The sequence below is a fragment of the Sciurus vulgaris genome, assembly GCF_902686455.1.
Source record: "Sciurus vulgaris genome assembly, chromosome: 1".
Classification (NCBI taxonomy): Eukaryota; Metazoa; Chordata; class Mammalia; order Rodentia; family Sciuridae; genus Sciurus; species Sciurus vulgaris.
In genome coordinates, this window is record NC_136461.1 from 76,911,202 (window position 1) to 76,938,571 (window position 27,370).

The 27,370-nt window shown below is 37.7% G+C and overlaps 1 pseudogene across 1 annotated transcript; it reads right to left on the reverse strand.

Annotated features, from left to right (window-relative positions):
• Positions 1-11,816: 11,816 nt before the first annotated feature.
• LOC306664848 (guanylate-binding protein 2-like) lies at positions 11,817-25,588 on the reverse strand (annotated as a pseudogene). The gene is made up of 7 exons: positions 25,400-25,588; positions 24,791-24,918; positions 23,863-23,972; positions 23,338-23,437; positions 21,922-22,216; positions 19,514-19,854; positions 11,817-11,933 (listed from the first exon to the last, which is right to left on the reverse strand). The product of its transcript is annotated as a guanylate-binding protein 2-like (transcript).
• Between the last annotated feature and the right edge of the window lie 1,782 nt (positions 25,589-27,370).

Here is a 27,370-nt window from a genome sequence, read left to right on the forward strand (position 1 = left end):
ACATGAATAGACTTAAAGACAAGAATCATATGATAACCTGAATAGATATATAAAAAACATTTGACAAAATACAGCACCTCTTTATGTTCAAAACACTAGAAAAACTAGGGATAGTAGAAACATACTTCAACATTGTAAAAGCTGTCTACATTGAGCCCAAGGCCAACATCATTCTACTTGGAGAAAAATTGAAAGCATTTCCCCTAAAAACTGGAACAAGACAGACGCCCTCTTTCACCACTTCTATTCAACATGGTCCTTGAAACTCTAGCCAGAGCAACTAGACAAATGAAAGAAATTAAAGTGATATGAAGAAGAAAAGAACTCAAACTATCACTATTTGCCAATGACATGATTCTATATTTGGAAGTTGCAGAAAAATGCTAGATCTAGTAAATGAATTCTGCAAATTAACAGGAAATAAGATCAATACCCATAAAACGAATGCATTTCTATACGTCACTAATGAATCCACCGCAAGAGAAACTAGAAAAACTACCCTATTTATGATACTCTCAAAAAAAAAAAAAAAAAAAAAAAAACAACACTTGGGAATTGGTCTCTAGAATAAAAAGTACAGAACGCTAAAGAAGGAAATTGAAGAAGACCTTAGAAGATGGAGAGATCTCCCATGCCCTTGGATAGGCAGAATTAATATTGTCAAAATGCCCATACTATCAAAAGTGTCATACAGATTGAATGTAATTCCTATTAAAACCCCATAGTTCTTCATAGAACTAGAAAAAGCAATCATGAAATTCACTTGAAAAAATAAAAGACCCAGAATAGCCAAAGCAATTTTTAGCAGGAACTCATTTTATTTCTACATAGGCATTTACAGAGTTTTTACTCTGAAACTTTATGTAGTGTGGCTACTGGAAAGATCAAAAAGAACCTCTCTCTCTAGCTCACAGTATTCTTTAACTCCTTGGCAAGGATGGTCTTACTCTCTGTATTCCGGAACTGCTACAGGGCCTCATAGAAGGAGGCAGACAGGCTCCCATTCTCTCCACTTGCTGCTGCCTGGGGTTGAAGTTCAGGGAGCATCATGTCCAAGAGCCTTCCTGTCTGGCTGTCACTTCAGAGCTGTCACTGACCAAAGCTGACCTACCACAGAACTGAAGCCTACCACAGAATCCTGCAATAGACAATGGACAATAGGCCACCTGTGCTTCCTGCCCACTCCTCCAGTTGCTGCTTTCAATTAGAAAGCAAGGTAAAGACTAAATTGCACGTTTTAAAAAAAACACCTGCTCCCAGGGCCATCCTCTCCACAACTGAAATGCTGCAGTAAAACTGAAATTGAAAGTGAATAATTTCTACTGTTATTTTCAGTGAACAGAATGGGTTTGCCTGTCAGTGGATGAAAAGACAATAAGCACAACCAGGAGATAAGAAAGTCCTAGAACTCACAGCCAGTAAAGAGAGCACTGGAGATGTTTTCCAAAGCGCTGTCTGCTTTATTGGGGAAACTCATGCATATTCATATTAGAAAGCATCTTCATTCACTTCTAGAGGTGGGAATATTTCTAAGCATGCTCAGAGACCATGTTGCCTCTTACATTCAAATGTTCAAAGATGGCAGACAGGACACCTTTGCGGTGGAGGAGAATTTTGCATTGTAGCACGATTATAATAGGGAAAGTTTACTCTAGGCTACCTAAAAAAATGACTAGGTGATTTTGGCTGATTTAGTGGTTCCTTGTGGTTTTCTCTGGCTGACTTATTTGAGACAAGAAGACAACTTGAAAGGATGTAGATATTTAAAGGGTGAGCAGTTTCTTTGCCATAAAGTATTGGTGCTTGCCTGGTACTTGCCTCCAAAGTTCCTGCCTAGAAGCTGGCATCGTTAAAGGTAGCAGAGGAATGTCTGAAACACCCCCACCAGAGCTCAAATATGAATTGTTATGGGGCACAATTTAAGAACAAACTGATCACCACTGAGAAGTCCAAATTTGAGAGTCTTTATTAATCCAACCGGCTGACTGTCTCACATAATGCCCCAGAAAATGGCTATTGGGAGAACAGCTCTGACCACTGGGTTGTAGGTGTTCTTATACCGAAAATTACATTAATCATAAGTGTCCGTTGCTAAGATTCGAAATTACACATTAACATCATGAGATCATCGACAGAGGGGGATGTGGGTCAAAATGACCTTTACCTAGGTACAAACTAAAGAATGGTTACTAACTTCCACACAATCACTGTTCACTTGGTACATTGTTTAGGAGCAATAGGAATCAAAAGAGAGCAATTTTTCTTTATATAGGAATTACCATTCTGTATTGTTAAACATGTCACACTAAGTATCTGATGATGGGCACAGAGGTGGGGTGTTCCCATGGGAGAAGCTTATTTCCTACATAACATGGAGTCTCAGAGCAAAATGGAGTCTGTTTAGTCATTTCCCTTACAGTCTGGCCTATAACATTCTCATGGAGCCAGATCTGTCAGCCCATCACATGAATGTTCGGTGCAGAGGTGAGAGGTCAGAAAAGCCACGCACATTCCACTCTGATTCCCCAGGCAACACAGTCCTACCAGCTATCATCTGTCCTTCTCTTGGAAGCTTTCATAGGCTCCCTTCTGGATGCATCTCTCAGGCTGACTCTAGAGTCCTCAAAACACAAGGAATGTAGAAAATCCATGGCACAAATGTTAGCAAAGATATTACTTCAAACCATTTCTTCTTTGACAACCTTCTTTTCTTAATGGAAATTTTGGAAAGTTTTATAAATAAAGAATTTTAGTAATTGCATATAAATTATGTAACATAGATACATACAAAAACACCAAGGACACACATAACTACTATAAACTACTCTATATTTCACAAATCCTAGATAAAATTTATGTTCTCTTATGGATATTGCCTGGCATTTATTTCAAGTAAAATCATGAAATAACTTGTTAGTTAAAATTTATTTTGTTATTAAATTTTTCTAAGTACTTTGTAAATATCAAATTGTTTGATTGCCTTATGTCAGTCTTGTTAAAACCACATGCAGTTTTGAAATTATAATTTTCTTTTCTAAATCCTGATAATAATTAGATGGTTTATTTATATTAATCTTGCAAGAACATTTATGCAAATTGTATATGTCAAGTCAGTATCTTTTTTTTACACAAAGAAAATATACATTATTTAGATAGTAAGATGCTATTGATTGTAGCATGATTATGGTCTTAGATTTGAGGAGTCTTTGTATATTTTTACCTACAATTATTCTATTATCTCTGCCGTATTAAAGATTCCTAAATCAATATGTTGCTTCCACATGTTAGAGAAGTAAATGGTGTGAGATATTGCTAGCATATATATGAAAATGTGTAAGTGCTACATACTTTGTATTAAAAAAAATAAAACATTATTTTATACAGTGTTTTCTTCACTGCTTTTTCTCATCAATTTTTCTTAAACATTTTTTCATCTCTTCCTAAAATTTTCAATAACAGTATCAATACACCTTTGTATGTATATAAGTTACTTCCCAATTCTGTAAATACTCTTTCTCATTAAATTTTATTACTGATTTTATCAGTTTTATTTCCTTGGATTTTGATATTTTATTTTTTCTAAATGTATAACTTTTTTAAAAAATTAGTACTTTTCACAATATTGCTCAAACTTTGTAAATATTGAATGATAATAAAATCCTTCCAATTAACATTAAAAAAGAATTTTAGTGTTTTTTAACATATATTTACTAATATAGGGAACTTTAAACAGGTAATCATTTAATAATAAAGTATCTAGAAGTTAAAAATCAGATAAACAAATAAAATGCAATTGAATTATCCAGAGATATTTATTGTTGACTTTTTCCTCAAAATTTTTATGCTCCCCTGATATAGTCTCTCCCAAAACAGGTGTCCCCTTTTCATAGAAACATAGATAATTGGCTCAGATACAAAGGCCTTTATTCAGTCAGACACCAAAGTTATTGAGTGTGCCTATTTGTGGAGTGAAGAAATGAATCAGTTCATAGTGGAAGATGAGAGGTAAAATGGGAAATCCCCTGAGGAAGCAGGGCTATATGGGGCAGAGGGTATTCTCCTTCCTCTATTCCTTCCCCACTAACACCTTCTTCATCTAGGCCAATGTTTTTAATAAAAGGCAAAACAGTTCTATTTTAAACCATAGGGTTTCTGCTGTGACCAATTTTTTAGAGCATCAACAGGTAATACGTAAACAAGTGGGAGTAACTATGTTCCCATAGCACCTTATTTCCAAAAGTAGGCAGAAGGCAGATTTGGCTCGTGCACCAAGTTTGTTGGCCCTTGCTTTAGGTAAATGGATGCAGAGGGTGATCACACCAAGTATGGTTTCCTTAAGGGCCAGTGGATCAATTCCCTAAACCAAGTCTCAGTTTGCCACTTTCTGGTGTCATCTGGGTCAAATAGCATGTAAATATCTGAGATTTTTTGGAAGCTGAATTATTGGAAGAGAATATGTTTCCTCCATCTGTCTGTTTTTCCACCCATGTGAGCTCTTGCCTGGGTGCCTGGCAATGTGATCACAGGCCTGCTCAACTAATAGTCTAATTCCCAATGTCATAGCTCAGGCCATATTTCTTACATAAGCCACAGACAAACAGGTGGTGAAGCTGTATAGTCAGCTTTACTGCAGGAGAGTGTGGTCTGCTTGGGGATCAGCTGCCCAGGACTGCAGGCTCCTGTGAGTGAGCAAGGAAGTCTATTTGGTTGTGCATCCTGGTGAGTCCAGCTAGCCTAGTGGGATAGGCAAAAAGTAAAGGTGAAGATTACAAGGACAGACTTTCCTGCCTGCATTTGCTAGACATAGCCTTGATGACTCTAATCACAGATTAAGGGACAACAGTGTTGACATGCTGGGGGTTTTCCACATCCCACATGGATGAGGGGAAGAGTTTCTGTCTGAGGAGTATGGTGCTGGTGATCAGTTAATTACTAACAAATTTATCTAACCAATAAAAACAATAGCCAGTACTCCTTTCAAATGTAAGGGGGTGTTACAGATGGGGCCACACCAGATCTGGCCTCCAGCAAGATGAGAAGCCAAACATTCGCCTTTATTTATAGTCACATGGGTAAAGGGGCCAAGACCGTGAGAGACTTTTTCTGTGAGGAATAGGGTGGGGTGGAGTTAGGGAAGACATTTACTTAGAGAATTAGCATAAACTCAGGGGTGAGCCACCGCTATACAGGGCCACCTACCCCTGGGTGTCTGAAACAGTCTCTCATGACTGCCAAATCCTGGGAGTCAGACCTCTGTATCCCATGATTCAGTCAAGGTTGATTCTGCTAAACATGGATGGCTCCCCACAGACATGCATATATGACAAGGCCATACTTAAGGTAGAAAATTTTGCAGCCACTGCTAACATCTGATCTCAAAATCATAATTTATTCAGTAACATGTGAATAATTGGATTTTTGCAGTGAAAGAAAATTATTGATATCAATGTAGAATTCATAGAAATGTATTGACATTAATATAGAACTTACATAAATTTATCAACTTATTATAAAATATAAATTACATAATAAAAATAATAGTAACTGGAAATATACACACAACTATATCATCCTCACTCAATGGTGATATTGCATCTGTATGTTCCATTACACACACATTGGTTATAACATAGTTATTGTAAGACTTCATTGCAATTTTCGCAAGAGAGGGCATATCTTTTTTGGAGGGAGGGTGGGTACCAGGGATTGAACTCAGGGGAACTCAACCATTGACCCATATCAGCAGCCCTTTTTTGTATTTAATTTATAGACAGGGTCTCACCAAGTTGCTTAGCACTTCACTGTTGTTGAGGCTGACTTTGAACTGATGATCTTCCTGCTTTAGCCTACTGAACTGCAGAGATTACAGGCCTGTACCACCATGCCCAGCAGGGGACATGTCTGTGAAGAAGGGTTCCAGGAGCTCCAGGCAAAGGGGGGAATGTGACTCAGTATCAGTGGAGTTCTTGGCACAAGTGATAGAAAAGAGATTCAGCACGTACCAGCAAAGATATAGACAGAGATTTATTTAGGACAGTAGATCCATATTTAATGGAAAATAGGGGCAATCTCAAGAGAGCAAGGAATATGCATTCAAGGGAGAGTGCAGGCTATCTCCAGAAGGAGACACAGCAGCCCCTTGGTGAGGGGTGCTAATATTTGCAGAGGGCACATGATAGGAGTTGAACCAGAGGTGGAGCCAGGGTGGACCTACATCTTTTGTGCCAGTTTTCTCCTCCCTCATGTTACAAGGGCCTGGTCCAAGTTTTGGGCCAAGGGCATGTGCTCAGGATTTGTGATTTTTCTTCAGCATTTTTTGCATGTCAGTAGTTCATGGGTATTTCATTTGAGACTCAACATCTCTTCCTTTATTCCAAAATTTATATCTCAGAATGATGAGAGAGATCAAAGATCTTGAGCTCCTATGGAGATCATGTGTTTTTGTTTGAATTCCTCCTTCAAGAGAAAGAGGCTTGAAGATATGTGGTTTATTTGGGATGTGATGACATGAAGCTAATTGGGAGGACAAAATGAGAGTCAAAATGGGGAAGTGGAAAAACCGATAACATGAAGTGTTGAGTTGGTAACCATCATGGGAAACTTGAGATTAATTCCAGAATGGCCCACTAGGTATAATCATTGTTTTCAGGTCCTCTGCAGGGGAGAGTTGAAATATGTGTCTGTGTGTGTGTGTGCCCACGCTCCCTAGCATGAGCATACATACATCTGTGTGAACTTTTTATCTATGCAGTTTCATATATAAATTGAGTTCCTAATATTTTCAGTTCCAGTCTAACACAACTGAACTCATTCAACCTTTTCCTCTTTTCCTCATTTTAACTCCTCTTTCTGACTATGAGAGCATTGGTTGTCATTACACAAAATAAGTATACCTACTTGCTCAAATTTAGCTTACACATAAAGTTATTTCAAAGTTGTTGGTTTAAAACTGTGTAAAAAACAAATTTACCAACAAGAGTTACACTATTAGCAGACAGTTCTTTTTTTATTTGGGGGTATGCAAGTGGTCAAAACACCCTATTCCTAAGTTGCTTTGAATACTTCTTTCCTTCTGCACTTTCTGTGGTGTGCTTAATTCATCTGTAATACAGCAACATTCACTCATTGCTCTTTCTGTTCCTTTTGGTCCTCCTTCATATGTTGGTATGTTGGTTGATTTTCAGTAGGTATTTATTTTTGACTCTGTGAAACAGCATGGTTCTAAAAGTCAGAGAGTTAAGCATAGGAAGATCCTGTCTCAAAATCTCAAAATAAAAGTTAAAAAGGCTGAGGATGTAGCTTACTGGTTTAATACCCAGTACAAAAAAAAAAAAAAAAAGTCAGAGATTTCAAAAAGATATAGTTAGAAAAATGTCCCTTCATTTTACTACTGTATTTCAATTCCAACTGTCTTTCTCTTGTTTCCAACACATCCCCCCACCATCCTCTATTGTATACAATCTTGTTAGTTGCTGGTTTGTCCTTCCTGGATTTTCTTTTCAAATATAATAATCAAATCAGGGTAATAAACATGTCCATCTCTTCCAATATTAATCATTTTCATGTGTGGAGAATTTCAATGTTGATTATTTTCTCCACATTCATCAGCTGCATGTGGCTTTTAATTACTTCGGGCAATGAAGTCACCATCACAAAACAGTCTCTGATGAATCTGGCTTAGTTTTTCTCTGAATTCTGTTCCATATGGAATATTATATGCACAACTGCAGGCACAGCTATTATATCCAGAATTTGATAATCAGATAATTTTGAAAATTTTATGAAGTTACAAGGAGGAAATATTTTTCCATTGCAAATGCCTTAATGTAGTGTTTTTTATTTTAGCCTCTCAATCTCTGTCACTCAAGGAGTTCATGATGAAACTTGTGAGTCTTTGGGATACAAAGAAATATACAATATAAGTACCCAAGTTTTCATTCTTCACTTTGTAACTGGTTATTTCTGACTTGTTCCACTTAAATCATAGGATGCCAGTCTGCCTCAATCTGGTTTCCCAAGTTTTCAAGGATAAACTGAGAATAATTCATTTCATTGCACATACATAAAGAATTTACTCATGAAAAATTTAAAAATCAGAGTATATACTCAAAATTTAACAGCAGTTTCTGCTCACTGATGATATTGGTCATTTATTACTGGTATGCTTTCCTGCATATTGTCAATATTTTACGAAAGAGATTGTATCATAGAAAAATACATGCCCAGCAAGAAAGTAATTTCTCTTTTGAAAAACAAAGTCACAAAAACTTTTCTGATGGGTATTATGTGTTATGATTCATTAGAGACAATCAGGAACCAACCTGGTGGGGCAAAAGAATGGGACAATGAAATAAAACTCTGATTGCAATAAATATTTGTCCTTTGTAACATGGCAGATGGCTTCTCTACACTCAGGCTCTTTCTAACAGACCTGTGGTAAGACACTTTTAAAATTAAAATAAGAATGTTTGTACAAGATGACATTGTTTTAGGGAAACACCTAAATAAACCCTCTAGCTTCGCTTGTTTTTATTCAACTTAAAAACCACTAATTTTGGAGGTGACAAAGCTGGACAACATATCACTAGTCTCCCACCAGCTTTGCTGTGGATGACACCTCTGACATGTGGGTCATGATGATAACACTTATCTCGGTTCCTTCCACAGCCTTGAGGCTGCTTTTGCTAAAAACACTGACTCTTCACTTGAGTTTTGGTCAGATTCTCCTGGGCTCTGCACATGGACTTGTTGATTGCCTGTGGGAACTGGTTTGTGTTTTCCTCTACTCCACCCTTGGGCTTTTTCATCAGCAATAGCAGCCCAAGCAAGCAAAGTCCTACAGCCTATCATGAGGCCCAGATGGAGTAACAAGGACATGATGATTGCACACCATGATGTTGCCAGCTGCCTGAGTTCCTGGCACAAGCTGAAGGTGACCACCTGTTGATCTGAGTCTCTGGTGCAAGAAGAAACATTTGCTGAAAAGGGGTCCCTAACTAATGGAAAATGAACAGATTTTGACCCACTGGAGAGCTAAACACTAGAGAGCCTCTGGTCTTTCATCGGGAGATCATGACACCAAGTCCCATGACTCTGGCTTCCTCTCTTGAGACAGCCTCACTGTATTGTGGTACCATTCTTGATGGAACAGCTGTAGAGTCTGTCCCCTCATCATCCTGGGGTATCTGCTTGCTCCCCACAAGTCTTAAATATTAAATTACTTTTCATTTAAGTTGCTAAGCAAATTGATATTAACCATTGAAAACCCTAAATAATACATATTCTAAAACAAGTGTGGTGGGTTAATACTTTTGAATAACAAATTATTCTTGATTTTACCTTCTATTTTCTGATCAGAGCAAACATTTACCCAAGTGACTTCTAAGAAATGGTTTCACAGTAGGAAGACAGAAGGACAAAAATGAATCCAAGGTTTTGATCTTGTGAGATTATAGTGAAGATTCTCAAAGGGACAGACAGGAATTTACTTCTTTAAATTTAAAGAATTTGAATTTAACTCTAACTCTAACTCTAACTTTAACAGGAAGTTAAAGCTTCCTGTATGGTGATTGTAGAAGTTATTCTTTAAAGTGTAGGAAGAAGAAAAGACTAAGAAAAGGGGATTCAAAAAGAGAAATGTAGGTCCTAACAATGAGGCAGTAATTACCCAGAGGGCTTAAATAAACAGAGAAGTGGGTCCCGCACCCAGACTTGCACTCTAAACAGGGAAATTTCCTCTGTCAATATTCAGATGTCCCGTCAGTGCCCACAGACCACGCAGCCTCTATCCAGCTGAGAACTGTACAGTCTGTGCCCTGGAGCCAAGCCAGGTGTCCAGGACCTCTTCTATTAACAGGCAGTGTAAGATCCAAGACCCCTTGGCAGGATTAATGCTCCTCTGTGCCCTATACATTTAATCAGTTCCATCAGATTTTCACTATGTTCAAACACTCCAATCCTGTCCTAGAACAAAAGTAATTCTTAAAAAACAGCATGAGAATATCTAAGGATGGAATACATGGGGGAAACAGAGTCTACCCTAAAGAGAAGTTACACCATATCTTCTCAATGTAAAAAGAAACCCAGTTATAAAATTTAATCTCTCTCCAGAGTGCCTGTTCATGATTTGAAATATAAAATCCAGATAAAGATTACATCAGTTATTAATATTATAAATAAGCATGAGTTGAATTACTCTAGAAGAGAACATTGCTTTCATACTTGAACTTTCGTGGTCCAACAGAAATGCAAGCATTGAGTTTGACTGAGTGGCAGTTGTTTCACATTTTGAAACATTTGTCCCTTTGATTTCTTCGCTGGGGAGAGGGAGCTAGAAAGACATCTTTTGTTCCTTGAATCTCTAGAGGAGGTTAAATGCTGGCAGTGGTAAACAGCTAGCAACCTTGATTTTCTGGATCTCTTGCTGAAGTTTCCTGCTCTCATTCTCGAATCCCTCTTTGAGACATTGTTCCTGTTTCTAAAGGAAAGATACTAATCAGAACTTGTACAGCTTACCACATTTCCCATATTGACAAATTAGTTCCCCTTTGAATATTTCCATTAATCCCTCGAGAATTTTGATGCTTGTTCTTGAAATTCTTTCCTCCTTTAGGTCGAATTCTCTATCTTTCTGTATCTTTCTCTGTCTCCCTTTTTCCTGAGCTTCCTATGCCTGCTAATAATTTCTCTGGTCTTTCTTGAGCTTCAGAAATATTGTTGTCATATAATTTTAGAAATATTGGTGGCCTAGAGTTCCTTTCACTCATATGCCACATATTTTTTCTAGAAAAACTATATATGCATAAATTGTGTGTGTGTATTTTTTGCTTTATCACTGATGTGGACTCTTGAACATGTGGCTAAGTAAGATGTATAAAATGCAGTGGAAAGTTAGCTATGTGATTCAGAAACAGAGCAGGCATTTGATAAAGGAATTTAGTACAAATCTCCAAACTTTTGGTGGCAGATACAACAGAAATAAGTTGAAACCACTGGGGCCTGGAGCAGCTCATAGCATATTTCTGGGCCAATATGAAGATTCAGTGTAGGTGTGGAGTAGGGCTCAGATAGCAAGAAAGTACTGGCCTCATGAGCACTCACCAATGTGCTTAAAAATGGGTAGATGGTCAGGAGTCTTCAATTCATTATCATGCTCTCAGAAATAAAGTTACACTAGTTTTGGCAAAAAAAAAAAAAAATCGCTGATGATCCCACTGCGTAGAAAAAACTGGTTTGGTAGTTTACTAGGCAGTATCACGTAGCGAGGTTATTTACATCTCCTAGAATCACCGTGTGCTCATTTAGCATATGAGAAAATAATAGCCTCTGAGGTATTTGGTAAGAATTTGATTACAAATGCCTTAAAGCACTTGTACAATTCTTAGTAATTAATAGCTACTTTTTCTTTACAATATCATAATGAAAGATTTCACGGGATTTTATTCAGCTAGTAGATAAAGTTCAGTAACCACAGATAGTCAGAGATAAAAACAAAAAGGAAATGAGAAATGCAGTAGAGTAACTGGACTGGATATTCTTCTTTTGGAAGCATTAGTTTCTCATCCTTACACTCTGTTTTTGTTGGGGCACTGGAAGAGAAAACTGAGATTTACCTTTTATCCTTTACAAAAAATTTTCATATCATTCAGAATTGTGGCAATTTTTGCATCAGAAGACAGATGACCTTACATGCCAGTTAAGGTAAAACTACCACAGAACTAAGACTGAACTTGCTCTTCTTTCTTTACAAAGATAATTTCCCGTGGACCAATATTGCCAGCAAACCTTTCTAGGATTTCTACCTAGTCTCAGTGTTTTCAGTTGTTCACACCTTCGACCTCTTTTTCTTTTTCTACGAGTGACTGATCAGTTTGTAGAAGTGCATCTGCCACATCCTCCTTGGAATCCAAATATTTTGGCAGCATCACTCCTGCCTAAACAGAGGACATTCAAATGAGGAAATAGAGCAAAACTCTGCAACACATCTGTTAATTCAAATTAATGTTCCCAGCAATATAACAATTCACTTGACAATTCAAATAGCATTTCAAATTTATTAGGTGTAAAACTCAACTCTGGAGCCCCCTTAAATCTCATCCTTCCCAATCACCCCAATTTTAGCATCTAGGAACAGATATCTAACTATATCCTTGATATCTTGTTTTCTCCTCACTTGTCCCTCATGTAATCATCAGATATGTAACCAGAATCTGTCACTTGTCACGTACTCCACACAAACACCCTACCCCAAGACTTTATCACCTCCTCTTACCACAGTCTGTCCTAGTCAGAGCAGCCAGAGTTTTACCATGTTATTTTAGGAAAGATACAATTGCTCTTTTACTCAAAACCCTCTCTAGATGTTGTGTTCAGCCAAATGAATTTCAAGCTGATTTCAGTGTCCTACAAGGCATTCCCTTTTTTGGTCTCTGGCTTTATCTGCTGGAAACTCTCCTTAGCTTCCTGCTCCCAGCACATTAACTATTTTGCTATTCCTGGAATATGAGGTAATTAATCCTCCTGAACCCTTCCTGTTATTTGAAACTTCCTCCTCCAAATCGACTTTTGTTCCACTAGCTTCTTTGAATAGTCTGCTGAAATTTTATCTCATCTGATACAATCATGGTATAATACTGTATTTTATGTTCAACATCCCTTGTAGCTGGGATGTATATATGATTAAGTTCTTGCCAAAAACACAATCAGAAATATTATAAGGGACTTCTTGGAAGTCTCCTTAAACTAATTGATTTGAAACCCTTCTGCTGTTCTGCACCCCCCCTCCCTTTTCAACTTACAAAGTTGAGCCAAAGACTGAAATAATCAGTGGTCTTAGAGCATGAACTCAACTCGAAGCAGAGGCCAAGTACCTAGGTGATGAGACCAAGACGGATGTGGGGCCATTACAGAAGCACTGGGTGATCTCCTCATCACATCGTGGATGCAAGAAAGCTTCTTTTGGTTTGTTTTTTTTTAAATCATTGATGCTTTTTCTTTTTAAATAAGATGTAGCCAAACCTAAATCTAACATGGAATCTGAATATACCAACCTAGAAAAATTGTTAAGAGTGCAGACCATGCCACTGAGATTTGCATCCAAGCAATACCACTTGTTACCTGTGTGATACTGGCACAGTCCTTGTAATTCTCCGTGCCTAATGTTCTTTTTAAATCACTGGGTATATTAATAATAAGTACTGTATGGATTTGATGTAAGGAATAATTGAACTAAGCTCTAAAACACAGTAAGGGTAATAAAAGCCTTTAGTGCTACTGTCATTAAAATTATTTGTAAGAGAGAATTTGTTTATTGCTTGTTTTTTTTTATTTAATATTTTTTTTATTTTCATTCTGTTATTTTTTCCCTTCCCCCCACCCCTCCCACCCCTCTTTACCCTCTATACAGTACTTCCTTCCTCCATACTTGCCCCCCTCCCTAACCCTAACTCTAACCCTAACACTAACCCTTCCCTCCCCCGCATTATGTGTCATCCTCCACTTATTAGCGATATCATTCGTCCTTTGGCTTTTTGAGATTGGCTTATCTCACTTAGCATGATATTCTCCAATTTCATCCATTTGCCTGCAAATGCCATAATTTTATCATTCTTTATGGCTGAGTAATATTCCATTGTATATATATATACCACAGTTTCTTTATCCACTCATCAATTGAAGTGCATCTAGGTTGGTTCCACAATCTGGCTATGGTGAATTGAGCAGCTATGAACATTGATGTGGCTGTATCTCTGTAGTATGCTGATTTTAAGTCCTTTGGGTATAGGCCAAGGAGTGGGATAGCTGGGTCAAATGGAGGGTCCATTCCGAGTTTTCTAAGGAATCTCCACACTGCTTTAAAGAGTGGCTGCACTAATTTGCAGCCCCACCAGCAATGTATGAGTGTACGTTTCTCCCCACATCCTCACCAACACCTGTTGTTGCTCATATTCTTGATAATCGCCATTCTAATTGGGGTGAGATGGAATCTTAGGGTGGTTTTGATTTGCATTTCTCTTATTACTAGAGATGGTGAACATTTTTCATATATCTGTTGATTGCTTGTAGATCTTCTTCTGTGAAGTGTCTATTCATTTCCTTAGCCCATTTGTGGACTGGATTATTTGAATTCTTGGAGTAGAGTTTTTTTGAGTTCTTTATAGATTCTGGAGATTAGTGCTCTATCTGAAGTATGATTGGCAAAGATATTCTCCCACTCTGTAGGCTCTTTCTTCGCATTGCTGATAGTTTCCTTTGCTGAGAGAAAGCTTTTTAGTTTGAATCTATCCCAGTGGTTGATTCTAGCTTTTATTTCTTGTGCTATGGGAGTCCTGTTAAGGAAGTCTGATCCTAGACCAACAAGGTGAAGATTTGGACCTACTTTTTCTTCTATAATCTGCAGGGTCTCTGGTCTGATTCCGAGGTCCTTAATCCATTTTGAGTTTAGTGTCGTGCATGGTGAGAGATATGGGTTTAGTTTCATTCTGTTGCATATGGATTTCCAATTCTCCCAGCACCATTTGTTGAAGAGGCTATCTTTTCTCCATTGCATATTTTTGGCACCTTTGTCTAGTATGAGAAAATTGTATTTATTTGGGTTTGTGTCTGTGTCCTCTATTCTGTACCATTGATCTACCTTTCTTTTTTGGTACCAATACCATGCCGTTTTTGTTACTATTGCTTTGTAGTAGAGTTGAAGATCTGGTATTGCAATACCCCCTGTTTCACTCTTCCTGCTAAGGATTGCTTTAGCTATTCTGGGTTTCTTATTCTTCCAGATGAATTTCATAATTGCTTGCTCTATTTCTGTAAGGTACATCATTGGGATTTTAATTGGAATTGCATTGAATTTGTATAGCACTTTAGGTAGTATGGCCATTTTGACAATATTAATTCTTCCTATCCAAGAACATGGAAGATCTTTCCATCTTCTAAGGTGTTCTTTAATTTCTTTCTTTAGTGTTGTATAGTTCTCATTGTAGAGGTCTTTCACCTCTTTTGTGAGATTGATTCCCAAGTATTTTATTTTTTTCGAGGCTATTGTGAATGGGGTAGTTTTCCTAATTTCTCTTTCTGAAGATTCATCACTTATGTATAAAAATGCGTTGGATTTATGGGCATTGATCTTGTAACCTGCTACTTTACTGAATTCACTTATGAGTTCTAAGAGTTTTCTAGTGGAATTTCCAGGTTCCTCTAAATATATAATCATGTCATCAGCGAACAGGAATAGTTTGAGTTCTTCTTTCCCAATTCGTATCCCTTTAATTTCTTTGGTTTGTCTAATTGCTCTGGCCAGAGTCTCAAGAACGATGTTGAATAGAAGTGGTGAAAGAGGGCATCCCTGCCTTGTTCCAGTTTTTAGGGGGAATGCTTTCAGTTTTTCACCATTTAGAATGATATTAGCCATGGGCTTAGCATAAATGGCCTTTACAATGTTAAGGAATGTTCCCACTATCCCTATTTTTTCTAGTGTTTTGAGCATGAAGGGGTGCTGTATTTTATCAAATGCTTTTTCTGCCTCTATTGAAATAATCATGTGATTCTTGACTTTAAGTCTATTAATGTGGTGAATTACGTTTATTGATTTCCTGATGTTGAACCAACCTTGCATCCCTGGGATGAAACCAACTTGATCATGGTGCACTATCTTTTTAATATGTTTTTGTATGTGATTTGGTAAAATTTTGTTGAGAATTTTTGCATCGATGTTCATTAAGGATATTGGTCTGAAATTTTCTTTCCTTGATGAGTCTCTGTCTGGTTTAGGTATCAGTGTGATATTGGCTTCATAGAATGAGTTTGGGAGGGTTCCCTCCTCTTCTATTTTATGGAATACTTTGAGAAGTATTGGAATGAGCTCTTCTTTAAAGGTTTTGTAGAACTCAGCTGAGAACCCATCTGGTCCCGGTCTTTTCTTTGTTGGTAGGCTTTTGATGACTTCTTCTATTTCAGTACTTGAAATTGGTCTATTTAAATTGTTTATGTCCTCCTCGTTCAGTTTAGGCAATTCATATGTCTCTAGAAACCTGTTGATGTCTTCAAAATTTTCTATTTTGTTGGAGTATAGATTTTCAAAATAGCTTCTAATTATGTTTTGTATTTCATTCCTGTCTGTTGTGATATTTCCTTGTTCATTCCGAATTTTAGTAATTTGGGTTTTCTCTCGTCTTCTCTTTGTTAGTGTGGCTAAAGGTTTATCAATTTTGTTTATTTTTTCAAAGAAGCAACTATTTATTTTGTCAATTTTTTGTATTGTTTCTTTTGTTTCAATTTCATTGATTTCAGCTCTGAGTTTAACTATTTCCTGTCTTCTACTCCTTTTGGTGTGGTTCTGTTCTTCTTTTTCTAGGGCTTTGAGCTGTAGTGTTAGGTCGTTTATTTGTTGAGTTTTACTTCTTTTATTAAATGCGCTCCATGAAATAAATTTCCCTCTAAGTACTGCTTTCATAGTGTCCCAGAGATTTTGATATGATGTTTCTTTGTTCTCATTTACCTCTAAGAATTTTTTAATTTCCTTCCTAATATCTTCTGTTATCCATTCATCATATAATAGCATATTGTTTAATCTCCAGATGTTGGAATAGTTTCTGTGTTTTACTCTTTCATTTATTTCTAACTTCAATGCATTATGATCTGGTTTTTTTTCAATATCTCTAACTCTTTATTGAAATGATCTTTTGCTTCCTTAGCAAATTGACAAGTACCTGACATACAGGACAAAATGAATTGTTGGTGAATGATTGGATGATTGGATGAATGAATGAATTCCACAAACATCTTTTGAAGACTCTCTGCAATTCCTAGGAAGAAGCTAACTATCTCATGACAGGCTTTCTTACTGAATGAACCAGTCAATAGGTGAATGAAAGGCAGAGGCACTGCGTAAGGCAGAGGCACTGCGTAAGGCAGAGGTCACTTCGACTCAGAGTGATTGATTGCCCAGGGCTACGGGTGGTTGGTGGGAGGTAGAGGCACACAGTGAGTTTCTTGGACTCCTAGTGACCGCACCGGAATACTGGGAGGCTGTCTGGAGGAAGAGGCGTGTGGCGGGTCTCTGGGATTCAGAGCGATTCTACAGGGCCCCAGGTGGCTGCTCAGAGGAGGGGCCGCATAGCCAGACGATTAGGTGCAGAGCAGGGTCCCAGGATCTAGGAGGCTTCTGGGTGGAAGAGCCGCACAGAGACAGGCTTAGGGCGGAGTGAAGGTTCCAGGCCTGCGGGCAGATTCTCTGAGGAGGGGCAGCCTAAGGAGATTCATCTGCGAAGGGTGAGGCTCCCAGGCCCAGGAGGTAGGGCCGGGCCCCTGGGAACTTTGCAGAGGAAGGCAGCCCAGCCCAGGTGGTAGCTGTAAATTGAGGGGAACCTCTAGGAGGGAACTGACGAGCGAGACCTCCCCACCGGGTGAGTCTTCCCTGCCGGGTGAGGTTTCCCCACAAGGACGGTAAAACCAGAGACTCAGGCCCAAACAGGCCTTGCCTCAGCCCGCAGCCTAGGTCCCCTTTGGATGACCATTGGTCAACAAGTGGAGGCACCTCTGCCCACTAGCAGGGATTATACCCCACCTGAAGGCCACCACTCCTAGAGAGGCAGCTTCCTTGTGGAGCACCGCATTATCAACTTCCTCCAAGACTTCAGCCTACTGAAGGCTAAGGGGGGATATACTAGAAATCTTCAGGGACATTGTAAGTCAATAGAGGAAATCTGCAATATCTCAGCGGTCCACTGATAGCTCAACGATATGAGAAAACAAGGAAAGAAAATGCTGCAAACAAATCTAGATGTTACATCAATAAAACCCAATGACAGCATGGCAGAAGAAATGACAGAAAAGGAGTTCAGAATGTACATAATTAAAATGATCAGAGAAGCAAACGATGAGATGAAAGAGCAAATGCAAGCATTGATTGATCGCACCAATCGACAGTTAAAAGAGCAAATACAGGAAGCAAAAGATCATTTCAATAAAGAGTTAGAGATATTGAAAAAGAAACAAACAGAAATCCTTGACATGAAGGAAACAATAAACCAAATTAAGAACTCCATAGAAAGCGTATCCAATAGGATAGAACACCTGGAAGACAGAACCTCAGACATTGAAGAGAAAATATTTAACCTTGAAAACAAAGTTGAACAAACAGAGAAGATGGTAAGAAATCATGAACAGAATCTACAAGAACTATGGGATATCATGAAAAGGCCAAATTTAAGAATTATTGGGATTGAGGAAGGCCTAGAGAAACAAGCCAAAGGAATGAACAATCTATTCAATGAAATAATATCAGAAAATTTCCCAAATCTGAAGAATGAAATGGAAAATCAAGTTCAAGAGGCTTATAGGACTCCAAATATACAAAATTACAACAGACCCACACCAAGGCACATTATAATGAAAATACCTAACATACAAAATAAAGACAGAATTTTAAAGGCTGTGAGAGAAAAGAACCAAATTACATTCAGGGGGAAACCAATACAGATATCAGCAGACTTTTCAGTCCAGACCCTAAAAGCTAGAAGGGCCTGGAACAACATTTTTCAAGCCCTGAAAGAAAATGGCCTGAATTCATCAATCAAAAGACATACACTGGCAGATTGAATCATTAGAGAGTGATTCTCAAAGCACAGTTATTACTCCATATTAAATGTTTATCTTTTCAGGTGTCTAATTTCTGGAATGTTTCAGAGCCCAGGCATGGCGGCGAGGCAGGCCTATATGGAATTCCTTAACCTACCACATTGGGGCTTGGTAACCTTGATGCTTGTGAACTGAGGATTCCATGTCTGTGAAACAGAAGGAGCAATAACCATCTTGTAGGGTTTTCTTGGTCAGAATATGATGTGATGCAGACTATAATCCCAGTGACTTTTCGAGAGGTGTTGAGTAAGGACTAATAATTATTTAATACTTTCTTTAATATGAGAATAATTTTGTGTATATTCACTCTACCAGCTAATGAAGTAATGAAGGTTAGATCATAATATACTTTCTTTTTTTGTTGAAATGTGGCATCCATGGTGGGGAAGTTAACAAAAATGAACATTTTAAAGTAAAAATCCTATGATTGGTGTGTCTTTCTTGGTCTTCTTAATTTTTTTTTCTGTCGGCTTACATAAAAAGCAATAAATTATTAGGGTTATTTTTTAAAAAATGATTTATTTCCAACAGATTATTATCAGGAAACACAACAGTAATGTGTCTTCTTTCCACATAAAGGAAGAAAACTAAATTAAGAATTTTTTTATAAATGCCATTGTACAATTTACATCATCACTGAAAATATGACACTCAGAGTAGGAAAATATACAAAAACAAATTATTGTGAGAAACTTGGATATTTTGTGGAAAAAAATTGTGCCATTTTTTTCAATGGAGTGAAGGCAGGGCATAATCTTTCAATCATAATTGCAAATATGTGTAAGACACTGAGTTTTGCTGTTCTGAGATCTAGGAAAAAGTACTGTTCTCAAGAAGGACCCAGATTTTTCTGCCTATCATGACAGAACACCAAACATACCCCTAATTCCTCCTGGAACTTTTGGTCCACATCCTTGGAAGACTTCTTTATGAAGACTTGTATGACCTCGCTCTCACAGGTCCTGTGCCATTCCAACAGCTCCTAGAAGGTCTCTGTGGGCAGCTGCACCTTCTGGTCCATCTGCTGGACATAGTGGGCAAGGGCCTTCTGCACAGCCGCAGAATTTTCTATCTGGGCCAGGGCCAGGACTGTGTTCTCCATGCAGGGCAGATCCCCACTGCTGATGGCATTGACATAGGTCAACACCAGGCTCTCTAGACCCATAAAAAATAATTTTTCAAAATAGTGTCTGTCAGTTTGTTTAAAGAATACTCTGTAGGCTTTCAAGAAAGTCTCAAAAATTTAAACATTTCATTAGGAATAACAGTGATGGAGTAATTTGTTGACCTCTAGGTTCACAAGAGATTAAAGCTGTTTTGTTTTCCTTTTTGCCTAAATGGAAGATTTGGGTTAATTGGATCAAGACAATGATATTCTGGCACACATATATTAGGTCTAGGTCTTTTATTACCTTTCATATTTATTTCCTCACAACTTTTCTCCCCTTTCCTTCCAATTGCCTTTTACTACTGTGTATGAAAAAGGCCAACAAGGAATCTAAGCCTTTTTTCCCTGCTTTCCTTGTGGTTCAGGTAACCTGCCCAGTGTCTGGTCTACGTAAATGGATCTTTCCAGGTATTTTCTCAGGAGAGCTATTGTTAGGTGACCAGTTTTCCCAGTTTCGCCAGGGCATTGTCGGTTGCACCACTGAAAACCTCTCATCTCAGGAAAACAGCCTCAGGAAAGTTAGAGTAGCTGTCATACTACAAGAAACAACACTTCCTAACTCCATCCTGGACCTTCTCTTTCTATAGTAATAAGTAATTTCTCTATGTATTACTTATTACTTTCTTCTTTGATCTTTTTTAAATCTTAAATTTGTATATTTAAATGTCTATAGGATACCCCTTACTGTGTATATCAGATGAAACTCCATAGTAAATAATTCTAATACAAACAACTGCATCTACTCTGTAAACATAGTCCTCCTGATATGACTATGTCAGTAAGTAGCATATCATCAGAACAGGAAACTGTGTAGATAGGCTTAAAATGTTCTCCTGATTTCCTCCATAGATCTATATTCCCTTTATTATCAGGACTTTTGAATTTCACATCCAAAATATGTTCAGCTCTTGTCCATTTCCACTACCATAATCAATCCCCATTTATAACTAAACCATTGCAAAGAGCATCTACCTTCTAATTCCTTCCCACAGAGAACCCAGTGCATTTTCTAAGAAACACTCAGAAAGATAGTTATAAATATAAATTCCCCAGATCTTCCCACAGGGCTTAGGACCAACTGTAAACTCCTTGAATCACCAGTCGGTCCTCTTGAGCCCTGAGCCCTGCATACTTCAGTGACGGCACCACACTCATCCTCTTTCCTCTGTCCCCGTCACCTGTCCTTCTTCTATTTGGTTGACATTGCAAAGTTCTTTTTTCCACAAGCCTTTATTCATTGCAATAGTCTGTCGGTAAACCATCCTTTCCTGTTCTTCTGGTTAACTCCTGTCCCCTTTTAAGTTCTCATCTTACACATCACCTTTACAGACAAATATTCTCTGTCCCAATCTAAATGACATCCCACATGCTTAGACCCTTACTCTCTCCCAGCAAACTATTACATTTATTTATTATGCTAATAATTATGAATTTTATTGTGTACTTTTTAAAGTATCTTTTGCTACCATTATCCAGGAATGGGGATATAAATCACATTTAATTTATTCACCAATATACCAGAGGTTGGTTCATTGCAAGCATTCCTTATTTTCGAATTTAAGAACAAGAAAATTGCACAATAGTTAGGGTCAAAGTCACATTTAAAGGTGATATTTACTTTTTTTTTCCAACAACTTCTCTCTCTCATATATATATATATATATATATATATATATATATATATATTCATATATATATATGAATCCTAATAGGCTCCTTCCTAAGTGGGAAGCTGAGAAGTTACTAGAGTTCTACATGTTGGTGCACAATGTAATCCCTGTGACTCAGGAGGCTGAAGGAGGACAATCACAAATTTGAGGTCAGCCACAGCAACTTAGCAAGAACCTGTCCAAAAAATTAAAAAAGGGCTAGGAGGGTAGCTCAGTGATAAAGCACCCCTAATTTCAATCAAAAGTACAAAAAAGAAGAAAATTTTAAAAAAGGAAAGTTTACTAGAGAAAAATTACATTTTAGTTTTAATTTTGTCCTAGTTGCTATAAAAATGAGTCTTCAGTTTTCTTGTAAAGTAATTAACGTGATCTGAGTGTTATGTTTTCCTTAAATCGTTAGACAAGTGTTTGTGTGAAGTGACCTTTATGCCTCCCCTCTTGTGTCCTTACAATAGGCAGAAGGAAAGTCCAGGTAAGAAGCTGGGAGAGAGAAGGACTCATGTGGCCCATTGACTGTGATGCCACCAGGCAGAGTCTTGGCACTGGAATCACTGATTATGTAAGAATAGAATTCTGCAGCTTGTTCTACAAATTCAGGATTCAGATCTTTCTCCTCTAGGTGCTCCAGCTGCATAAGTTACTTCCTCTGAGCAGGCCTGTCAAAGATGAAACACTTTCTCTTTGGGAAGAACTTCCGGATGCATAACTGAGGCTCATTAAAGTTCTTACTTTTTTTTATCAGTATCTGCAGGAATGAAAATTAGATGAAGTGAACTTCAAACTAATTACTTCAAATGTATAATCACTTCAACTTTGTAACTTTCAGAAAGTCTATGTAAGGAGAAATGAAACCATGAAAAATGCAGTGGAAAAACATTCCAGACAGAAATCACATCACCTGCAAAACCTGAGGAAACAACTGATTGTATCCAACCTATACCAAGAAGTCTACTGTGATAGGTAAACGTCCTAAAAGAAAGAGGTGCAAGATATAAAATCTCTAAACCAAAGTAAGGAGTGTGAAATTTAATATAAATTAAATGGGTAGCCAGTGATGGATTTTGAGTGGAGAGAATATGGTATGGTTTTTAATAAAAGAACATTCTGGCTGTGACTGCATCTGAGAAAGTCAAGATTATAAACAAAGAAAACAAGCAGTTAAGGAGAAAACGAAGATGGGAGAATGGAAGTTTAGACTAGAACTACCTTATAGGAGGTACTGAGAATAGGTCAGTCCAGGGAAATACCTTTGTCAGTGCAACTGAAAGGTTTTGTCAACTAATACTTTCAAGGATGCAAGGGAAGAAATCATATGAGATGATGCCTGTGTTTCCGGTCTGAACATCTTTGTGGATGATGTGGGAGTTTACTGTGTTGGGACAGATTGGGTAAGGGAATGAGAGCAGAGAAAGAAGGGAAGAGACACAGCAACTACAGAGTTGTTGTTTTCAGAGTTCATGATAAAAAAGAGGATGCAGCAAAGGAAATTAAAAGGTCTGGAAAGCGGAATATTAGAAACTATGACATTCTAGATACAAAAAAGGAAATGTTTGAGAAAAGAGGATAAGATTGATCTATCAGATGCTTCTGAATATCAAATGAGATGAGAATTACCTATTACAAACAGGAAAGTGAAACTGAGTTCAGCGCAATGCTTGGAACTTAACTTCATGAGAATGGTGATGTTGTTTATAATGACCTAGACTAAGTAATGCAGAAAGGTGTTGATAAATACATGAGAAGGTGAAGTAATAGAGAGACCAGAGTGTTATATGAATACATATGGGTCGCTAATGTCTAAAAGATATCAGCAGCTAAAATCATTGACAAATATAGGGTGTGTTTCCTGGGTGGTTGGGAGATGACATCGGCAAAGAAGGGTGATGGGGTCTTCAATTGAGTGTGGGTGTGTGCTTCAAATAAGGTTCTCTTTTTAATGTCAGGGGAATAAGAAAGTGTCTGTAAACTAAAAAGGAGCAAGAAACACAAGTATCTCATTGGAGAGACAGATGATCACAAAATATGGAATAAAAAGTTATCACTTAAGACTAATGGAGATAATGTCTGGCATATAGCTAGGTGTCAGAAAGTAACATTTAGAGAAGATGAAAAAAAAAACAAAACCCAGAAATTTGCTGTAGTGAAGACACAAGTTCCAGAGAATGATGAATGTTCGCAGAAGGTGGTAGATGAAGTCAAAAAGGGATGATCCAAGTGTTGTGTGACTGGGTGTCTAAGGATATGTGAGACCACGAAGGCTTGAACTTTGGGTGATGATTGTGATATTGAGCATAATGGGATTCTTCAGTACTTGTCTGCCTCTGTACCTATGAAGATAGGAGCTATAATTTTCTAGTTTAGTGCTATTCTGGACCTCATAAAAAAGGATACTGCAGTTGGTCCATGGCCTGCTGGTTGATGGTTCCCATGCTGTTGTAAATGAAGGTGCTGCTCAGGAGGATTGCCAGGGCAAAGATCCAGCCATCATTCTGGTTGTCTCCCTACAAATCAGTGCAGAAGCTGCACAGAGCAGTGATTAGTTCACATGGCAAAGACTGAATGTTAGTTCTGTCTTTCATTAGCTAGAGAATCATGGGAAAGTTACAGTGAACTGCAATATTATTTTCACTTCTAAAAGAAATTAAAGAATATTGAATTCCTGGTGTATAAGTAAAATAAGACACTATATGAATGTATGTAAGAGTATGATGCACATAAGCATTTGATAATATTTTAGTATCTATTTTTTATCAGCTACTAAAATTCAAGCTATTTTAATAAGGGTATCCTACCTTAGTTGATGGACCTAATCCATTTCCATGACTTGTCATTGTAAAGAACTTTTTAGCAGTAGTTAAAATAAGTTCATTGAATAAGAGGCTTCCAAGCCTAAGATTTGTTAAGAGTAGCAATATATGATCCTTAATGAATATAGATGCAATCATTAGATATTATACTTTCCTTCTCTTAGTAGTGCTTCTGTGAAAAAGGGTATTCTTACCAAATTTGTGAATTCATGCTGAAAAGTCAGGCATGTTTGTAGAAAGTATAGCCCACTTTAGGGATATCTTCAGGCTCCTCTCAAATATTTTGCTATGATATGAAAGAAAATTACTAAAAATAGATGTCATTATTTTATAGGTTGATCCATAATTAAGCAGATGAAGTGGGTGTCTACTCTAAGATCTCATACCAAGTAAATGAAAAGAAAAATACATTAATAAGATTAGTAAGAAGCACAAATCAAGGTATGGGAGTTACAAGTACAGAGAGGGGTATTGATGTGATATAAGTAGAATGTGAAAGATTTCTTTTTCACTTTCTCTATGTCTTATAGCCTCTTGGTGTCAAGCAGGACTAGGGTGTGTTCTCCTTTCTGGGGATGAGGCACACACCACATCCAGATTCCCTTGGTGTGAGACTGCACTGTGTAGCCCAGAGAGAAGCCTGTAGAGGAGAGTAAGGATGAGAGGGGAAGAGACTGAGAAAAATTTAATATACGATTAAAAGATAAAAGAAACAGCAAGTATTGATTTTAATTACAATCCTAGAAATAGGAATATTAAAGTATCCAATGCAGTATGAGACCTTCATTTCACCTTAAAGTTCAAGGGAAGCTTGCTGTTACTACTTGAACATTCTAGTCAAGGTCTTATCATTCATTTTTATGTAAACTAGTGTTCTTGCTCAATACATTATTTTCCCCATAAAAGCAAACATACTTTTAAATGGGAAAATAATGGCAAAGTGGGATAAATGAGTTCAGTGTTTCAAATTCTCCAAAGAGAATGTAAGGAGTCCACTGGTGGATGGAAAGTTAGCTTTCACTGTCACTCCCTGACTCTAACTTTCTTTCCTCCAGCCCCAGGCTGGTTGCCCACAGTGCAGTGGACAGAGGGCTCACCAGAGCTTTGCTGGTGGCACTCACCATTTTGCTTCCCAGCGAGTTTGTTCATCAGGTAGGATTTGCCCGTGCAGTACAGGCCCAGGATGGCCAACACCACCCAGGCTGTGTGATGCCTTACAGGATCTGCAGGGCTTCTGGACTGATCACTAGCTGCTCCTCCATGTCCTCGATGAGGCACATGGGGCCTGGCATGGCCATCTCTGAGGCCATGTCTGGGATGCTACTCAGTCTGCAGGACAAGAGGTGAGATGGGCAGCAATTTCTAGTCAGTAAACTGAGTCAAACTTAACCGTATGGGCTAAAGTTCTGTATTTTGTCCTTGATCTCCTATGTACATCTTAAAGAGACCTGTCAGGCTTTCATGCTGTCCTAAAGACTGGTCTACTAGTTCTCTTTAGAATAGGGTTATTTTAGAATCAATTCCCGAAAAAAGTTACATAATGTGATTAGAGTGTTTTAATATACCATTTCTTCAACTTCCCTTACGGTTAATGTCATATATAACCAGAGAACAATGGCTGAAGCCAGAACTTCAACAGTAGTTCAGTACTTTTGATTAATCTACACACTGCATTCACTGTTTACTAGTTTCCCACTGATGTTCTTTTCTGCTCCCCAGTCCAATTTGGGACTCCCCACTGGTAGTCATTAGTGTCTTCTCATCTTTGGTAGCTCCTAATTCGTCACCTTTCATGACTTTGACACTTCAGAAGGGTACTATCATGTAATTTTTAGACTGCTTTCAATTTTGATATTGCTGATGATTCCTTCATATTAGATTGAAATTATACCTTTTCTGTAAGAATGTCACAGGAGTGCTATTCTGCCTTTCTCAGTGGTTCACATTACGAGATTCATGACATTGACATGATTTATCCTGATTCTGCTATCTTAAATTGGATTGACTGGTTAAGGTGATATCTGCCAAATTTCTCCACTGTGAAGTACTAATACCAGTTAAAAATTTAAAAGTAACCTTTGGGGAGATACTTTTCAAATTATGCAAATATTAAAAATCATGCTCTCATATTTTTTGGCCACTAATTTTAGCATCCATTGATAAGTCCTGCTTGTAAGTCAATTACTATTGAATTTCCCTGAAGGTGATTTTTTTTCTTTATTCTTTATTCTTTTTCTTTTTCTTTCTTTTTTTATTATGAGGATTGAATCCTAGGATGCTCAACCACTAAGCCACATCCCCAGGCCTTTTTATTTTTATTTTGGTACAGGGTCTCACTAAGTTGCTTAGGGCCTTGCTAAATTGCTGAATCTGACCTTGAACTTGTGATCCTCTTGAGTCACTGGGATGACAGAAATGAGCTACAGAGCCCAATTGAAGGTCATTTTCTATTCTCATCATCTCATCCTTTTGTTAATCAGAATTCTACTTTAGGAATTGTACATTCTTTTTATTTACTCAGACATTTATTTAGTTATATCAGCATATACTTAAAAATGTGCACTCTGTGGGTTTTAGAAATTGATAATCAGTATTTATTGTGTTGCTCAACTTGTCCCAGATTTATCATTAAGAGCTCCTACAAACTGGATTCTGTATCCTCTTGACATGATTCTATTATATTTTCTGTTCTTTCTGTGCAGCACAAGAAATTCCAGGACCGTGTCACATTTTCCCTGCGTCACTCCTAGAATTTACCCTTTCTCCCGAATGCTGTGGATCCTTTAATTTGGTAAATGTGTTGAAGACACAAACATTCCACACTAGGTGTATTTGCTGTTTCTAGTGCATCTCAGGGGAAAAGGTGAAATATGTGTAGGTATGCTAGCACACATGCAGCATATTCTCTACCAAATTTTTCCCTATTCATTTCTATGTATGATTTGAATCCTTGATGTTATTTCCAATTTAGTTCAACACAACTAAATTCATTCAAGCTTCCTCGTTTTCTTCCTTTTTTCTTCTCCTTTCTCTAAAAGAAGACTGGTGGACAACGCACATAATAGATTTACCTATTTGCTTTAACTCTAGGA